This window comes from Aquarana catesbeiana, linkage group LG08 (genome assembly GCF_042186555.1).
Source record: "Aquarana catesbeiana isolate 2022-GZ linkage group LG08, ASM4218655v1, whole genome shotgun sequence".
Lineage (NCBI taxonomy): Eukaryota > Metazoa > Chordata > Amphibia > Anura > Ranidae > Aquarana > Aquarana catesbeiana.
Genome location: NC_133331.1, coordinates 192,101,185 through 192,117,393, shown reverse-complemented (window position 1 = coordinate 192,117,393; position 16,209 = coordinate 192,101,185). Strand labels below are relative to the sequence as shown.

Genomic DNA, 16,209 nt, shown 5'->3' with positions numbered 1-16,209 from the left:
CATATTTCTGGTCCTGGACAACGTGTTGCTGAGGCTTCGGTCAGTCACAGAAGGAGCAGTGGAGAAGGTGGCCGTCTGACAGATGCGTTCAGACAATTTTATAGTCTGCAGCCCCAATGTCTGCTCGGTTCCTATAACCATCACCAGCGTCTGATTTACATGGTGCAGGAATACTTAGGGGCAAGATCAGACTTGGAGACCATTCCAACCGAACATCCTCTGGGTTACTGGGTCTTGAGGATGGATCACTGGCCAGAGCTTGCACAGTATGCAATTGAGCTACTGGCCTGTCCTGCATCCAGCGTTCTTTTGGAACGCACATTCAGTGCTGCTGGAGGCTTTGTAACCGATCACAGAGTGCACCTGTCCACCGACTCGGTTGATCGGCTCACCTTCATAAAAATGAATCAGTCTTGGATCACCAGCTACCAAGCACCTGATGCTGATGTAACCAAATACTTTTTTTTATGAATGTGAGATCCCTTCCAGACTGCCTATGCTGATGCTGAGTGACTATCTTGTTATGCTGCCACCAGTGGTTAAGGCCCAATTTTTCTGCCCGTTTAACAGGGGTGTGTAATTACAATTTTTGCTGTAATATTTTGCAGCAGAGCTTGTTCCTGCGCTCAACTAGAGTCTCTGTGAGGGGTTGCAGTGTTGTGGCACCAGCACCAGTGCCTAAAGCCCAATTTTTCTGCCCCTGTTCAACAGGGGCGTGTAATTACAATTTTTTCTGTAATATTTGCAGCAGGTCTTGTTCCTGTGCTCAACTAGAGTATCTGTGAGGGGTTGCAGTGTTGTGGCACCAGCACCAGTGACTAAAGCCCATTTTTTCTGCCCCTGTTCAACAGGGGCGTGTAATTACAATTTTTTATCTAATATTTCACAGCAGGGCCCATTCCTGTGCCCACTCAGAGTAACTGTGAGGGCTTAAAGTGTTGTGGCAACACCACCACACCACCACCAAAGGCCCAGTTTTTCTGACCCTGTTCAACAGGGGCATGTAATTACAATTTTTGATGTAATATTTCACACCAAGGCCCAGTTCCAGCGTCCACCAAGAGTAACTGTGAGGGGTTACAGTGTTCTGGTACCACCAACACCTAAAGCCCAAATTTCTGCAGAGTATATAGGGCAGGCCCCTACTTTCAAACATCCAACTTACAAATGACTCCTACTTGCAAATGGAAGGAGACAACAGGAAGTGAGAGGAAATCTACCCCTAGGAAGGGATATTCTCTCCTGTAAGAGTTAATATGGGAAAAAGGTGTCTCCTCCACTGATGCTTCATCACCAATCCTTGTTTCCCTAAAAACCCCAAATTTTCCAAATCCAATTGTCATTGGGACAGAAAGTGAGGTGAAATCTTCTGAATAGGGGCACAGACAGCAAAACAAATGTTACAAGGGTGATAACCCTTCCCTGTGTTTTCCAAAAAGCTTAAAAATAGATTTTTTTGGCTGGAGCTACACTTACAAAATGTACCTGTTCCAAATTACAAACAACTTAAGAACAAACCTACAGTCCCTGTCTTTCTTGGGACCGCCTGTATACTGCTGTTCAGAGTATATAGGGCTTGGGGGCCCCACGCCTTTTCTTTTTAATTTGGGTGCGGGGTTCCCCTTAATATCCATACAAGACCCAAAGGGCCTGGTAATGAGCTGGGGTGTTACCCATGCCGTTTTTCTCAATAATTTTCATCCATATTGCCGGGACCCGACATTACATTACAGCCACAAGCAGTTTTAAATGACTTTTATTCCTTTAGAAATGTCATTTTGTGCAGGGACTGTTCTAAACACGGGAAACACCCGCCACTTTACAGGCATACTATAAACACCCCCAGGTACAATATTTAAAGAAATATTTCACTTTTATTTTTTTCACTTTAAGCATCATCAAAAATCACTGCTCCTGAAAAAACGGCCATTTTTAAAACTTTTTTTTGCATTGATACATGTTCCCTGGGGCAGGACCCGGGTCCCCAAACCCTTTTTAGGACAATAACTTGCATATTAGCCTTTAAAATTCTCACTTTTGATTTTTCAAGTTCCATAGCCTTTAACAGTGTTTGAAAGTTTGCTCAAACTTTCGGTCTGTTCGCATGTTCTGGATGCGAACCGAATCGGGGGATGTTCGGCTCATCCCTAGTCTTGGCCACCGTGCTGCAGCTCAGTTTTAGGTTCTTGGCAGTCTTCTTATAGCCTAGGCCATCTTTATGTAGAGCAGCAATTCTTTTTTTTAGATCCTCAGTGAGTTCTTTGCCATGAAGTGCTATGTTGAACTTCCAGTGACCAGTATGAGAGAGTGAGAGTAATAACACCAAATTTAACACACCTGCTCCCCATTCACACCTGAGACCTTGTAACACTAACGAGTCACATGACACTGGGGAGGGAAAAAGGCTAATTGGGCCAAATTTGGACATTTTCACTTAGGGGTGTACTCACTTTTGTTGTCAGCGGTTTAGACATTAATGGCTGTGTGTTGAGTTATTTTGAGGGGACAGCAAATTTACACTGTTATACAAGCTGTACACACACTACTCACTGTCATTTCTTCAGTATTGTCACATGAAAAGATAGAATAAAATATTTACACAAATGTGAGGGATGTACTCACTCTTGTGAGATACCGTAGGCCCACTAGATGGAGTATCCTTGTTTGTGAAAAAACATTTCTTTTGTTGCTGTGAAAAGCCATTTATTGCCTTATGAGGACATTTTTTGGGAGTCCCCCGTCTGGTCATGGGTTAGAAAGGGTTAGGTTTAAGTTTGTTAGCTTTAGAATAATTTGTGCCTGGTTCTGAGGAAATCATTTGAAATATTTATCTTGGTAATTTTCCTATTAGACACATAGTTCACATACACATGTGGTAAACATATATTTAACTTCTTGGCGCCGGCACCTCCCGGGGTTTGAGATCATGTGACCGCCATGATTGTCTGACACAGCGGTCACTTGATTGGAAAGCTCCTGATCACAAGTAGAGATCAGGAGCTTTCCATAAGCCACTGGTAGCTGCTCTCGTCACAGCTCTGTTTACCTTTAGATATGCATATAAGCATCTTCCCTGCATTAAGGCCCTCTTGCCGAGAGGCTGCATATATGCATACGGCCGGGGCCAATCAGTTAAAAACCACCAGTATTCCATGAAGAAAACAGCAATATTAACAATTTACTACAGCAGTGTATTGAACATCAGTACTGGTAAGTATGATATATTTCAATAATTTGGCACCCCTTTGCAGTTTGTATAATAAAACAAAGAAATATATTTAGAGCTAGCAATTTAAAGTTTAATTGAGCAGAGTTAATTAACGAGCTGTAACAAGATGCAAGATTTAACCGATTTAAACTCGGATGCGTTGCAAGTATTATGAAGAGAAGTAAATTAGTATCTCAGAGTTTGGGCTCAAGCATCATATCTTCATTAATCACAGCAAAAACTTCATTTGCCCTGACAAGGATCACAGGGATCAGGACAGCAGGAGACAGGGACAACACAAGGCTTGCAAGGATTGCATGGATCTGCCAAGAAAGAAATCTTTCATTAGTAATAAATTACTGCTTAGTGTAAAATATATTTTCACAATTAACTACAGGTGATGTTTATTTTTATCTAGCAGCCATGTTAAAATGTAGATCGCAAATAAAATGACCAAAATGCCTTAAATTCATGGTTTCTTTTTCTATGTGTAGATTAGTTATTCAGCTAGCAGATTAGGTTTTTTGGCCAAACTTTTTCTTTTTCAGTTTCCAGGAGAGAGCATTTTCTTGGAACCAACATCAATGGGTTGAAAATAATTTGTTTTTTCACTTCTTGCAATTTCCAGTCTGCAGCAGATATGTGTACTCAACTCCCATGTACATGTCTAGATTTCTCTTGTTCAACTTGTAGGCTGAATGAGAGAAAATCATTAGAGTCCTCCATTTGCACTGTTTAGTGTGGATGGAGGAGTCTGCACTACTGCATTGTAATCAATAAGCCACAGCATCCCAGCTGCTTGAATACCTGAACACTATCACATTCTACATCTGATAGAATGCAATCACTGTTCAGGCAACAATTTTCCACCTTTCAATTTTTCCTTCAATTCTCTTCGGATTTTCTATTGTCAAGATTGAAGACTCCAACAGGGTCACCCACAGCTCAAATTTCATCTTATTCAGCAAGAAGTAACGGAAATGTGAGCGGTGTATGTCCAGCATTAGTCCTCGTAGGGCTTTTCATTCAAGCCAGAAGCCAGTTTAAAACACTGGAAATGGTCACTAATATAAAAAGCATAGATGCAAATTAATTTATTAAAGAAAAAATATTATTTCATTTGTCCCAAACCTACTTGGGTGTAGAGAGGAGAATGGTTCAATGTACAGAAATAGAAGATGGATAATTAAACTTTGTGACTTTGATACATACTGTATTATAAACAGTTTAATGATCTCAATGTTTGGTCCTGAGTGGTTTATTAAAGACAAAGTCGTTTTGACGAAAGCCACACAAAGTGAGACTGGTGTTCCACAGATCAGTCATAAAGCAGTGTACCTTATCTTTATTTTTCTGGCTTAATAGTAACCTTAGTAGTGATACTCCAACTGTAGATTTGGTTAGGAAACCAGTTGTACAGCATATGCTGTAGATTAACTGTTTACAACGATGATAGTCCGCTGCTGATATAGAAGTTATTAGATGAGTCACATATTTATCCGATTCCTGACTTTTACATGCTGATTTTGTTAGAATATATCAGACCTATGGTTCCCAAAACACCCCCTTGTTTTTAATTGTCTTTAAATCCCACTGTTTATCAATTCTGTAGCGTATTTCCTTTATTCACTTGCTTACTGGGCACTTTTACTCGCTCCATGCCCAGGCCAATTTTCCGCTTTCAGCGATGTCTCACTTTGAATGACAATTGAACGATACCCATATGAAATTTGTATCATTTTTTTAACACAAATAGTGCTTTCTTTTGGTTGTATTTAATCACCTCTGGGTTTTTTATTTTTTGCTAAATCAACGGAAAAAATTTAAATTTTGAAAAAATAAATTGTTCATAGTTTGTTATAAAATTTTTCTCCTTCACTGATCTTTACTGATGAGGCTGCACTAATGGGCACTGATAGGCTACACTGATGAGTACTGATGGGCACTGATAGGTGGCACTGGTGGGCACTGCTAGGCTGCACTGAAGGGCACTGATAGGCAGCACTGATAGGTGACACTGATGGGCACTGATTAGCAGCACTGATAGGCACTGATTGGCAGCACTGCTAGGCACTAATTTGCAGCACTGGTGGGCACGTGCAGGACTGCACTAATAATCAGAACACTGATCATCAGTGCCCTGATGGTCAGTGCCGATGTCCCTTTAACATAAGATGGTTATCAGATTTCTTCACAGCGTGAGGAAAAAAAAAGCGGATAAGCGGCTTGTGTTTACATCCTGTGATCAGTTATCATTGGCTGACAGCTGATCATGTTGTAAAGGGCCAATATGATTGGCCCTTTACCTCGTTCTGTGATCAGCTGAGTCTGAAGGACAGGGCAGAGCGATCATGGGAGGACGTCCATTTACGCCCTGCCAGGAAAGGAAGCCCATGCTGTAGCCGTCTTTTGGCTATAGCGCTGGCAGAAAGTGGTTAAACAATATTTTGGCACATTACATTGTGTTTTGTAAGCCATATTTGCAATTCTAGTAACAGTGGTAGTATATTGGGTTTCTAAAAGGACTAGATTCTACCTTAAAGTAGAACTAAAGCAAAACTTTTTTTCCATTTTGGATAGAGTAAGGAAGGATTATAACTCCTGTCAGGTTTTTTTATGCCTTCTGTGTCTGAGAGACTATATCTAGGTCCATCTGTGAAAATCATTGTAAGGCACATATTCAGCACCTGGGCACTTGTGCAGGACACAAAAATTGAGGTCCAAAGCAGGATTTACTGTGCAGCAAACATTAAACGTTTGTCAGCTAAGGTCCAGCAGCGGAAACATTATGTTACTCCTTTACAGTGCCTGAGAACTAGAACAAGTTAGGCAAGGTACTAGGAGCTATTAATTGTGGCAGGGATAATTATTTATTTTTTATCAGGGCAAACTTGGGTTCCTTCTACAGGTAATTGAGCATAAAAGTCCCAGTTTGCCACAAATTGTTTGCAACAAAAAAATAAACCCTGAGTCCTCAGTGTCGCTGAGGACAACACCGTCCTCAACAATTACACTTCACCCACAGACAATTCCTAGGGTTGAGAAGTCGGGAAAAGTTCCCCTTGAAGCCTGCCTCATATCCTTCTATTTTTGCTCCAGCACCCCAACCCTCCTTTCTTAAGTATTCCTCTTCTGCCTCCTACTGCTTTTGTCTCATAGCATGCGTAAAGTATGGAATGAATATGAGGAGGATTGATGGCCTTTTGTTGCTGACTTGTCCTATTGAAGTGCTGCTTTCACCGAGCTCTGTGTTGCAGAGTCATGTGTTTCCTCATGCATGTGGTGCCTAACCTGATACTTTTACAACCGCTGATATTCTGTAGGCAAAGACTGCAAGCGATGCTGCTGATAGCAGATACAATTAAAAAAGTCCACACTGCAGAGCTCCGCGGACCAGCCCTAGGAATAGCAGTGGCCTGTACATGTAGGGCAGTGCCACCCGATGGATAAGGACGGCTTGCAGAAACTCTGCCTCTGACTTTAGGCCTCCCTCACATTTTTAAAAAAGGGGATTGCCCAAATATAAGAAGCAGCTATAAAAATAGAGAGGAATAAATATGTGGCACTGTGATTCACACTATACTGCACAAGTATTTAATCTTGACTTATTTTAAAGAATATATCATACAGTGATATTAAGGGCAATCACGCCTTTCTCTTACCTTGTTGGCGAACATAGTGATTGCCACGTTGACCCTGAGGTTTACATGCTGAAAGAACAAACAAACATACTTTAGTAAAGAAATCCAGGCAACTATTAACAGCAAAGCTAGCAATAAAATATTGCAACTGTGATAAAGTCCATTTTGTAAAGTCAAAGAAAAGTGCACCCCTTCTGACCCTTAAATGCTCCCCTCATCAGGAGTTAGGCGCTGGTTTGGAGTCCTCCACACATATCTCAGTATAATCCAAAAGAAAAGCCACACTTTAAAAATGTCTTCACAGGCAAAACTTTAATCAACCAATAAGCTTCAACAATTGGTCCTGTCCCATGTCCACCCCTCTAACATGTTTATACCTGATGGGCTTAACTATAGAGGGTCCTGAGGGTGGGACCATGTGCTGAAAGTGATTATATTTTTTTTTTTTTAAATAACAAACATGTTATACTTACCTGCTCTGTGCACTGGTTTTGCACAGTGCAGCCTTGATCGTCCTCTTCTGGGGTTCCCCGTGCATTGTTTCTGGCTCCTCCCCCTTCTGAGTGCCCCCATAGCAAGTTGCTTGCTATGTGGGCACCCATACGGGCTTGAACCCGAGCCAGAATGTGTGCGTCTATTGACACACACAACACGACTCGGCCCCACCCTGCACTCCCTTCTCACTGAATTTGATTGACAGCAGCAGGAGCTAATGGCTCTCACTGCTGCCTCCTTGTCCAGTGAGGAGAAAGAGAGCAGCTCTGATTCTCTTGGGCACAGCGCAGAATCGAGATAAGGCTCAAGTGGGTATTTAGTGAGGGCTGGGGCAGGAACTGATCACAGAAGTTTTTTTTTTTACCTTAATGCAGAAAATGCAAAAAAAAACCTTCTACGTGTACAACCAGTTTTGCCTGTGAAGACATTGTTGGTGTATGACTGTACCCTTGAATTATGCCAAGCTATGTAGTAAAGGCACTTAAAGTGGACCTTGCACTAAAAAGTAAGGTCCTCATAACACATAAAACATCCCATTCCACAACAAAAAATAGCATGAATGCTCAAAATAAATGTGAAGGAGATGTATCACTTTCAGCTGGCTTCCTCATTGAAGAGGGTGATTCTCACAAGATTATGAATCTTTATTTAAATCTTTTCAGGTACTTACAGTTGCAATAAAAAGTATGTGAACCCTTTTGGAACGATATGGCTTTCTGCACAAATTGGTCATAAAATGTGATCTGATCTTCATCTAAGTCACAATAGACAATCACAGTCTGCTTAAACTAATAACACACAAAGAATTAAATGTTACCATGTTTTTATTGAACACACCATGTAAACATTCACAGTGCAGGTGGAAAAAGTAGGTGAACCCTTGGATTTAATAACTGGTTGAACATCCTTTGGCAGCAGTAACTTCAACCAAACGTTTCCTGTAGTTGCAGATCAGATGTGCACAACGGTCAGGAGTAATTCTTGACCATTCCTCTTTACAGAACTGTTTCAGTTCAGCAATATTCTTGGGATGTCTGGTGTGAATCGCTTTCTTGAGGTCATGCCACAGCATCTCAATCGGGTTGAGGTCAGAACTCTGATTGGGCCACTCCAGAAGGTGTATTTTATTCTGTTTAAGCCATTCTGTTGTTGATTTACTTCTATGCTTTGGGTCGTTGTCCTGTTGCAACACCCATCTTTTGTTGAGCTTCAGCTGGTGGACAGATGGCCTTAAGTTCTCCTGCAAATTGTCTTGATAAACTTGGGAATTCATTTTTCCTTCGATGATAGCAATCCATCCAGGCCCTGATAGGGCAAGGCAGCCCCAAACCATGATGCCCCCACCACCATACTTCACAGTTGGGATGAGGTTTTGATGTTGGTGTGCTGTGCCTCTTTTTCTCCACACATAGTGTTGTGTGTTTCTTCCAAACAACTCAACTTTGGTTTCATCTGTCCACAGAATATTTTGCCAGTACTGCTGTGGAACAGCCAGGTGCTCTTGTGCAAACAGCAGTGGCTTCCTCTGTGGTATCATCCCATGAAATCTATTCTTGTTTAGTGTTTTACGTATCGTAGATTCACTAACAGGGATGTTAGCATATGCCAGAGACTTTTGTAAGTCTTTAGCTGACACTCTAGGATTCTTCTTCACCTCATTGAGCAGTCTGCGCTGTGCTCTTGCAGTCATCTTTACAGGATGCCCACTCCTAGGGAGAGTAGCAGCAGTGCTGAACTTTCTCCATTTACAGACAATTTGTCTTACCGTGGACTGATGAACAGCAAGGCTTTTGGAGATACTTTTATAACCCTTTCCAGCTTTATGCAAGTCAACAATTCTTAATCGTAGGTCTTCTGAGGGCTCTTTTGTGCGAGGTATCATTCACATAAGACAATGCTTCTTGTGAAAAGCAAACCCAGACCTGGTGTGTGTTTTTTTTATAGGGCAGGGCAGCTGTAACCAACACCTCCAATCTCATCTCATTGATTGGACTCCAGTTGGCTGACACCTCACTCCAATTAGCTCTTGGAGATCTCATTAGTGTAGGGGTTCACATGCTTTTTCTACCTACACTATGAATGTTTACATGGTTTGTTCAATAAAAACATGGTAACATTTCATTATTTGTGTGTTATTAGTTTAAGCAAACTGTGATTGTCTATTGTTGTGACTTAGATGAAGATCAGATAATTTTATGACCAATTTGTACAATCCATATCATTCCAAAATGGTTCACATACTTTTTATTGCAACTGTATATAGCGACGTCAATTTACGCAGCACTTTACATATACATTGTACATTCACATCAGTCCCTGCCCTCAAGGAGCTTACAGTCTAAGGTCCCTAACTCACATTCATACATACACATACTAGGGCCAATTTAGACAGGAGCCAGATAATCTACCAGCATGTCTTCGGAGTGTGGGAGGAAACCAGAGTACCTGGAAGAAACCCACGCAGGAACAGGGAAAACATGCAAACTCCAGGCAGGTAGTGCCATGGCTGGGATTTGAACCATAGACCCGCTTGCTGCCAGGCAAAAGTGCCAACCACTACACCACTGTGCTGCCTTATCTTTATTGTTCAGAATAGGATCATAGGATCTCACCAGAAAGAATGTGACGCTAACCTTGCCTAGGTGCCACAAGCAGAAGTGAAATATAAGCTAAGTATGGTTTTTAGATATCCCCTTTTTTTTTTTTTTTTTTTTGAAGCATTAGTGAGGCATTTTGGAATGGGATGGGAGGCCTTGTGTACTAGGCGATCCTGGCATTTTAATTTGCATGTTTCATGAAATCACAGCACTAACGTCTATTTAAAGCCTAATCTCAGTCAATTAAAAAAAGAAATCAGCACAAAGACTGTACTAACTTTTATTATGAAGTGTCCCTTGTGCTGCCTGCTGCGGTTTAATTTGAAATTCTCTGTCCTCTGATTCGCTCCCACCACCCCTGCAGCCATAATCTTCTAGCGCTATGGAGGTTAATAAGAATCGAGAGATCTGTCATATGTACTCTTCAAGAGGGTTATTTATGCCCGCTCTTTCCTCCCACATCCTCCATTCATAGAACCTGTACTGTAACTTCCACAAATGAAAACTAATTGGTGAATAGAGGACCGGACCTTTCATTCATTCATCTGCCCATGCTCCATTCATAAAGCGCTTTTCATTCATGGAATCTATAGTACAACTTCTGTGAACTTAGGAGGGGGAGGGAAAGGGTAGGCATACATGCTTAACGGGTGCTTACAGAAGATCCCTTGGAATGTATTTACCCTTGTGGCAATGGCAGATTATGACTGCAGGGGTAGGGGTATCAGAGGATAGAGGATTTTAACTAAACCAGCCAGCAGTACAAGAGACACTTCACATTGATTGGAGGTACAGTCCCTTGTGCTTTTTTTTGGACTAAACTTAGGCTTTAATGTATGTTCTTCTGAATGGTATTAATACAGCCATGACATGATTCTGTGTTATGTAACTAACCTTTTTGTGTGTTGTAGAGACAGCAAAAGCAAGTGGTAAGCAAAGTCAGAATACTTGACCTCAATTTCACTTGCATAAAGTGGATGTAAACCTGAAAAAAATAATATTAATGAAGACTTCTACCTGGTACAGTAGAAGATGTCAAGTCATGTGTGCCCAGTCTTGCCACAAAGAGTTAATCCTGCTCTGAGCAATCCTCTTGTCTTTTTGTAGTTAGATAAAAAAGGACACACAGATAAGTTTGTGTCACCACATCCCCCACTGCTGTGACTGACATCTGATTTCTTTATCTCATAAATGTCATGAGGGAGATAGATAGAGTGTTATGATTCCAGCTTCACATCCCCCCTCCTTTCTTCTCCTGCTCTCCCGTGATTGGCTGCTCCACACCTCAGTATGATTGGGCATGCTGAAGTCATGTGGTGCCTTTCCTGAGATTTGACTGGATGTTACTCAAAACTCAGGAATAGGTGAGAGTAGAGTTGGGCGGGGAGTCTTGTGACATCACAACTCTGCCCACCGAGCTCCGGCAAAGAGACCCACCCACTGTTTTCATAGTTTTGTGGGGCTCCTACTGCTGGGGGTGACATTTGCAAGGTAGGGATACATGCAGAATGCTTGCATGTATATATACAGTACATTAATAATGTGCCATTAGTTTATACTGAGTAAGTGGTGGGTTTACATCCACTTTAAGGTAAACTTCAGTCAGAAATAAAAATTATGCTCTGGTTAACATATTTTATGCATATTTCACTCCACGTCTCTACAGTCTAATTGATCTTTCACTAATATGTAGAGCATAGGTGTGTGCACAGGGTGCTCCTAAAAACTTAAAAAAAAAAAAAAAATTGTAAAAAAATAATAAAAAATAAAATATTAAAAATAAAAACCACTGACACCATCCACTGCCCTACTGACACTCTCTCTCTTACCTTAGTTCTTTGTACTCAGTGATGTACCCACCTGCAGTGGCTCTCTCACAGAGGTAGCAGTGGGAGTAATTGGCTTCTACTGCTGTCAATCAAATTCTGTGAGCAAAGAGTGGTAGATGGGGCTGAGCCGCACTGTCTGTGTCCAAGGATGCAGACAGCATGGCTCAGGAGAGTCTTCCTATGGGGGCCCACCAAGAAGAGGAGCAGCAGAGAGTGCCAGTGGGGGACCTGAGAAGAGGAGGATTGGAGCCACACTGTGCAAAACCATTGCACAGAGCAGGTAAGTATAACATTTTTGTTATTTAAATAAATAAAAAATCAAGCTTTACAGACACTTTAAAGAGAGATTGTTGGTTTCCTGGTCCTCCCCTGCTGGGCTTAGTGGTTTCTCCTATTATCCCCTACATCACTGCAGGACATTATAGTGACCTAGGGGCTGGTGGTAGGAACCACAGAGTGCAGCGACAGACCACAAATCCACTCCAGAAAAAATTACTCTCTTTATTCTTCAAGCAGTGATTTCATTTCATTACAGTGCAATCACAGGTTTCGGAGGTAAGTATTTACAATTTTCAATGCGAGGCACTTCTTTTGGCAGTTTGAATTTAGCAACAGAGTCACTCAAATAGTACTTTCCAGCTAAAATTCATATAACTGATGCATAAGTGATAACTGATATAAGTACATATTTAGACTTAATAGCAAATTGCAAGAAAAAACATTCATTTTACAATAACTGTAGTACATAAAGCCTAGTACAAGTGTTATAAAAGTTAAGTTGCATTTTTAAATCACTTACGGTCTTGGCATGGATCTTTGCAGATTGGGGTTATTTGGCAAGGATCTTGGCATTTGATCTTCTGGCTGGCACATTTTTTTGTTCCAGACATGTCTGCTTTTAGATTTGGTTTTCCTTCTTAGAAGATATAGGAATTTGAAGAGAATTTGTTGTTTGAATAGCTTTCAATGGGGCCTGTATATATACTGTATGTAAGAGGAAATAGAATGATTGCAAATTCTTCCCCTGGCTGGTCACAACAAATTAAGAAGGCGTTTCAACACATACCATTCACATGTTTATTATTCATGAACTGGTGCTCCTTGCTGATAGGGAAATTGCATATTATATATTTCCTTATTATTATTGTGGCTCACTAATGAATTCTAAGCCTCCAAATCTTGGTTAAGGGGCCATGCAAGACATATAAGGATGATCACTTTAGCTGATGTAATGCTATAGGTATGTGATTGTAAACTGACTATATGGACAAGCTAGCCCACTAATTTCCTTTCAGGAATGTGCTTTTTTCCTTAGAAGGTCATTTTGCTCCAGTGGGGGTGAGTTGGCCATTCCTTACACACAAATCCTATATTACCACAGCCAAAACTTAAAAGATCTCTATCTCATATCAGAGCTGCCATTAAGCATGTGTCTGAACCTGATCATCGGTCACACCATCATGGGCAGGACTCGAAACATAATCTTTATTTAAGTATTCTTGTCATATTTCCTAATATTGAGCTCCATTCACAGAATGAACCCGCATGAGATATTTAGGTGTGAGGACACGTTTTGCCTAAATATTACATGCAATCCTGAAACTGTCAATTCACTAGACCGTTTTGCATTTTTTTCTGCAAACCACTCGATAAATACCGCACGAAAAGGTGTTAAACTCAATTCACAGACAGTAATAAATAATTAAATGCATGCAGTAATTAAGTAGTAGTCCAGGCATGCGGTATTTAAGGAATGTAAAAATATAATAGGCAGTTTTGAGCAGTTGTTGCCTTTTTGGATCAATTTTCTCAACAGTAATGCATAGAAACCTAAATATGGAAATATGGAAATTATTGGGGTTGATTTACTTAAAGTATAACTAAAGTGATTTTTTTTTTTTACTTTTGGATAAAGTGGAGGTGGATTAGAACACCTGTCAGATTTTTATTGCTCTCTGTCCCCATTAGGGAGATTCACCCTCTCCATTTGTCTTGTTTACCATTGTCATTGAAAATGAAATGAAAATAAAATCTCAATGAAAAGTCTTGCCTAGGGTGCAAAATAGTCAAGCACCGCCCCGGGTATGCACATAGTTGCACATTTTCAAATGAGGTACTTGGCTGTATATGGAGCTCTATTTTATTCAGAAGTACATAATCAAACTATTAGGCAACCTGATTCCTTTTGTTTACTCACATTCACTATTTAGTTGTCAAGATTGACTCAAAATCATATTAGCTTCAATTTTAACACTTCACAGCCACCTTATGTGTTCTTTTGTATTTCACTATATAAAACATTGTCAGAGTTGAACTATGTGCATATGTCATCTGAACACCAAATGGTATTTTGGATATATAACACCACAAAAAAGAGAGGGAGCTTTGGATACTACTCCGACACTTAAATACAAACGTCAAATGTATAACAATAACATAGAAAATTAACATAAAAATACTTATCACTGAATAAAAAACAAAACTTTATTAGCCATTTATCCTCTAGAACCCCTCTAAGAACAAAACAATAAAAAAAACAGCATTAGTCATACAGTGCCATGCAAAAGTATTCACCCTCTTGGCATTTTTCGTGTTTTGTTGCCTCACAACCTGGAATTAACATGGATTGTTTGAGGATTTGCATCATTTAATTTACAGAACATGCCCACAACTTTGAAAATGTTTTTTTTATTGTGAAGCAAACAACAAATAGGACAGAATAACAGAAAAAATCTATGTGCATAACTATTCACCCCTCTAAAGTCAATACTTTGTAGAGCCACCTTTTGCGGCTATCACAGCTCCAAGCCGCTTTGGATAAGTCTCCATGAGCTTGCCACATCTTACCACTGGGATTTCTGCCCATTCCTCATGGCAAAACTGCTCCAGCTCCTTCAAGTTGGATGGTTTGTGCTTGTGAACAGCAATCTTTAGATCTGACCACAGATTTGCTATTGGATTGTGGTCTGGGCTTTGACTAGGCCATTCCAACACATTTACATGTTTCCCCTTAAACCGCTCAAGTGTTGCTTTAGCAGTGTGTTTGGGGTCATTGTTATGCTGGAAGGTGAACTTCCATCCTAGCCTCAAATCACACACAGTGGTACAGGTTTTGCTCAAGAATATCGCTGTATTTAGCACCAGCCCTCTTTCCCTCAACTCTGACCAGTTTCCCAGTCCCAACTGCTAAAGAACATCCTCACAGCATGATGCTGCCACCACCATGTTTCACTGTGATGGTGTTCTTTGGGTGATGTGATATGTTGGGTTTGTACTAGACATAGCATTTTCTTTGATGGCCAAAAAGTTCAAGTTTAGTCTCTTCAGACCAGAGCACCTTCCTCCATACATTTTGGGAGTCTCCCACATGCCTTTTCGCAAACTCAAAACGTGCCATTTTGGTTTTAGCTGAAAGTAATGGCTTTCTTCTGGCCACTCCGCCATAAATCCCAACTCTATGGAGCGTACGGCTTATTGTCGTCCTATTGAACAGAGATACTCCAGTCTCTCTGTGCTGCCTCTCTGATTAATGCCCTCCGGTCTGTGAGTTTTGGTGTGTGACCGTCTCTTGGCAGGTTTGCTGTTGTGCCATGTTCTTTCCATTTGGTTATAATAGATTTGATGCTGCTCCTTGGGATCATCAAAGATTTGGATATTTTTTTATAACCTAACTCTGACTTGTACTTCTCAACAACATTGTCCTTTACTTGTTTGAAGAGTTCCTTGGTCTTCATGGCAGTGTTTGATTAGTGGTGCCTCTTGCTTAGGTGTTACAGTCTCTGGGGCCTTTCAAAAAGGTGTGTATATGTAATGACAGATCATGTGACACTTAGATTGCACACAGGTGGACATCATTTCACTAATTACATGACTTCTGAAGCTAATTGGTTGCACCAGAGCTTTTTATGGGCTTCATAACAAAAGGGGTGAATATATTCACACATGCCAATTATCAGTTTTTTATTTCTGAAAAACAGTTTTATGTATATATTTTTTAAATTTTACTTCACCAACTTAGACTATTGTGTTCTGATCCATCACATATAATTCAGATTAAAAAAACATTGTACTAAGGGCTGCAATGTGACAAAATAGGTAAAAAGCCAAGGGGGGTGGATACTTTTGCAAGGCACTGTAGATAACCATTAACCACTTAAGGACCGGAAGGATTTTCCCCCTTAATGACCAGGCCATTTTTTGCAATACGGCACCGCGTCGCTTTAACTGTCAATTGCGTAGTCATGTGATGCTGTACCCAAACAAAATTGATGTCCTTTTTTCCCCAAAAATAGAGCTTTCTTTTGGTGGTATTTGAACACCTCTGCTTTTTTTTTTTTTGTTTTTTTGCACTATAAACAAGAAAGAGTGACAATTTTGAAAAATAAAAACAATGTTTTTTTTACTTTTTGCTATAATAAATATCCCAACAAAACAAAATG

At 40.5% G+C, this 16,209-nt stretch overlaps 1 long non-coding RNA gene across 1 annotated transcript; it reads right to left on the bottom strand.

Annotated features, from left to right (window-relative positions):
* Positions 1-3,277: 3,277 nt before the first annotated feature.
* On the bottom strand, positions 3,278-12,751 carry LOC141106196 (uncharacterized). Its single transcript, XR_012235691.1, has 3 exons — positions 12,570-12,751; positions 6,871-6,918; positions 3,278-3,531 (listed from the first exon to the last, which is right to left on the bottom strand). It is a non-coding gene; the product is annotated as an uncharacterized lncRNA (long non-coding RNA).
* Positions 12,752-16,209: the final 3,458 nt, after the last annotated feature.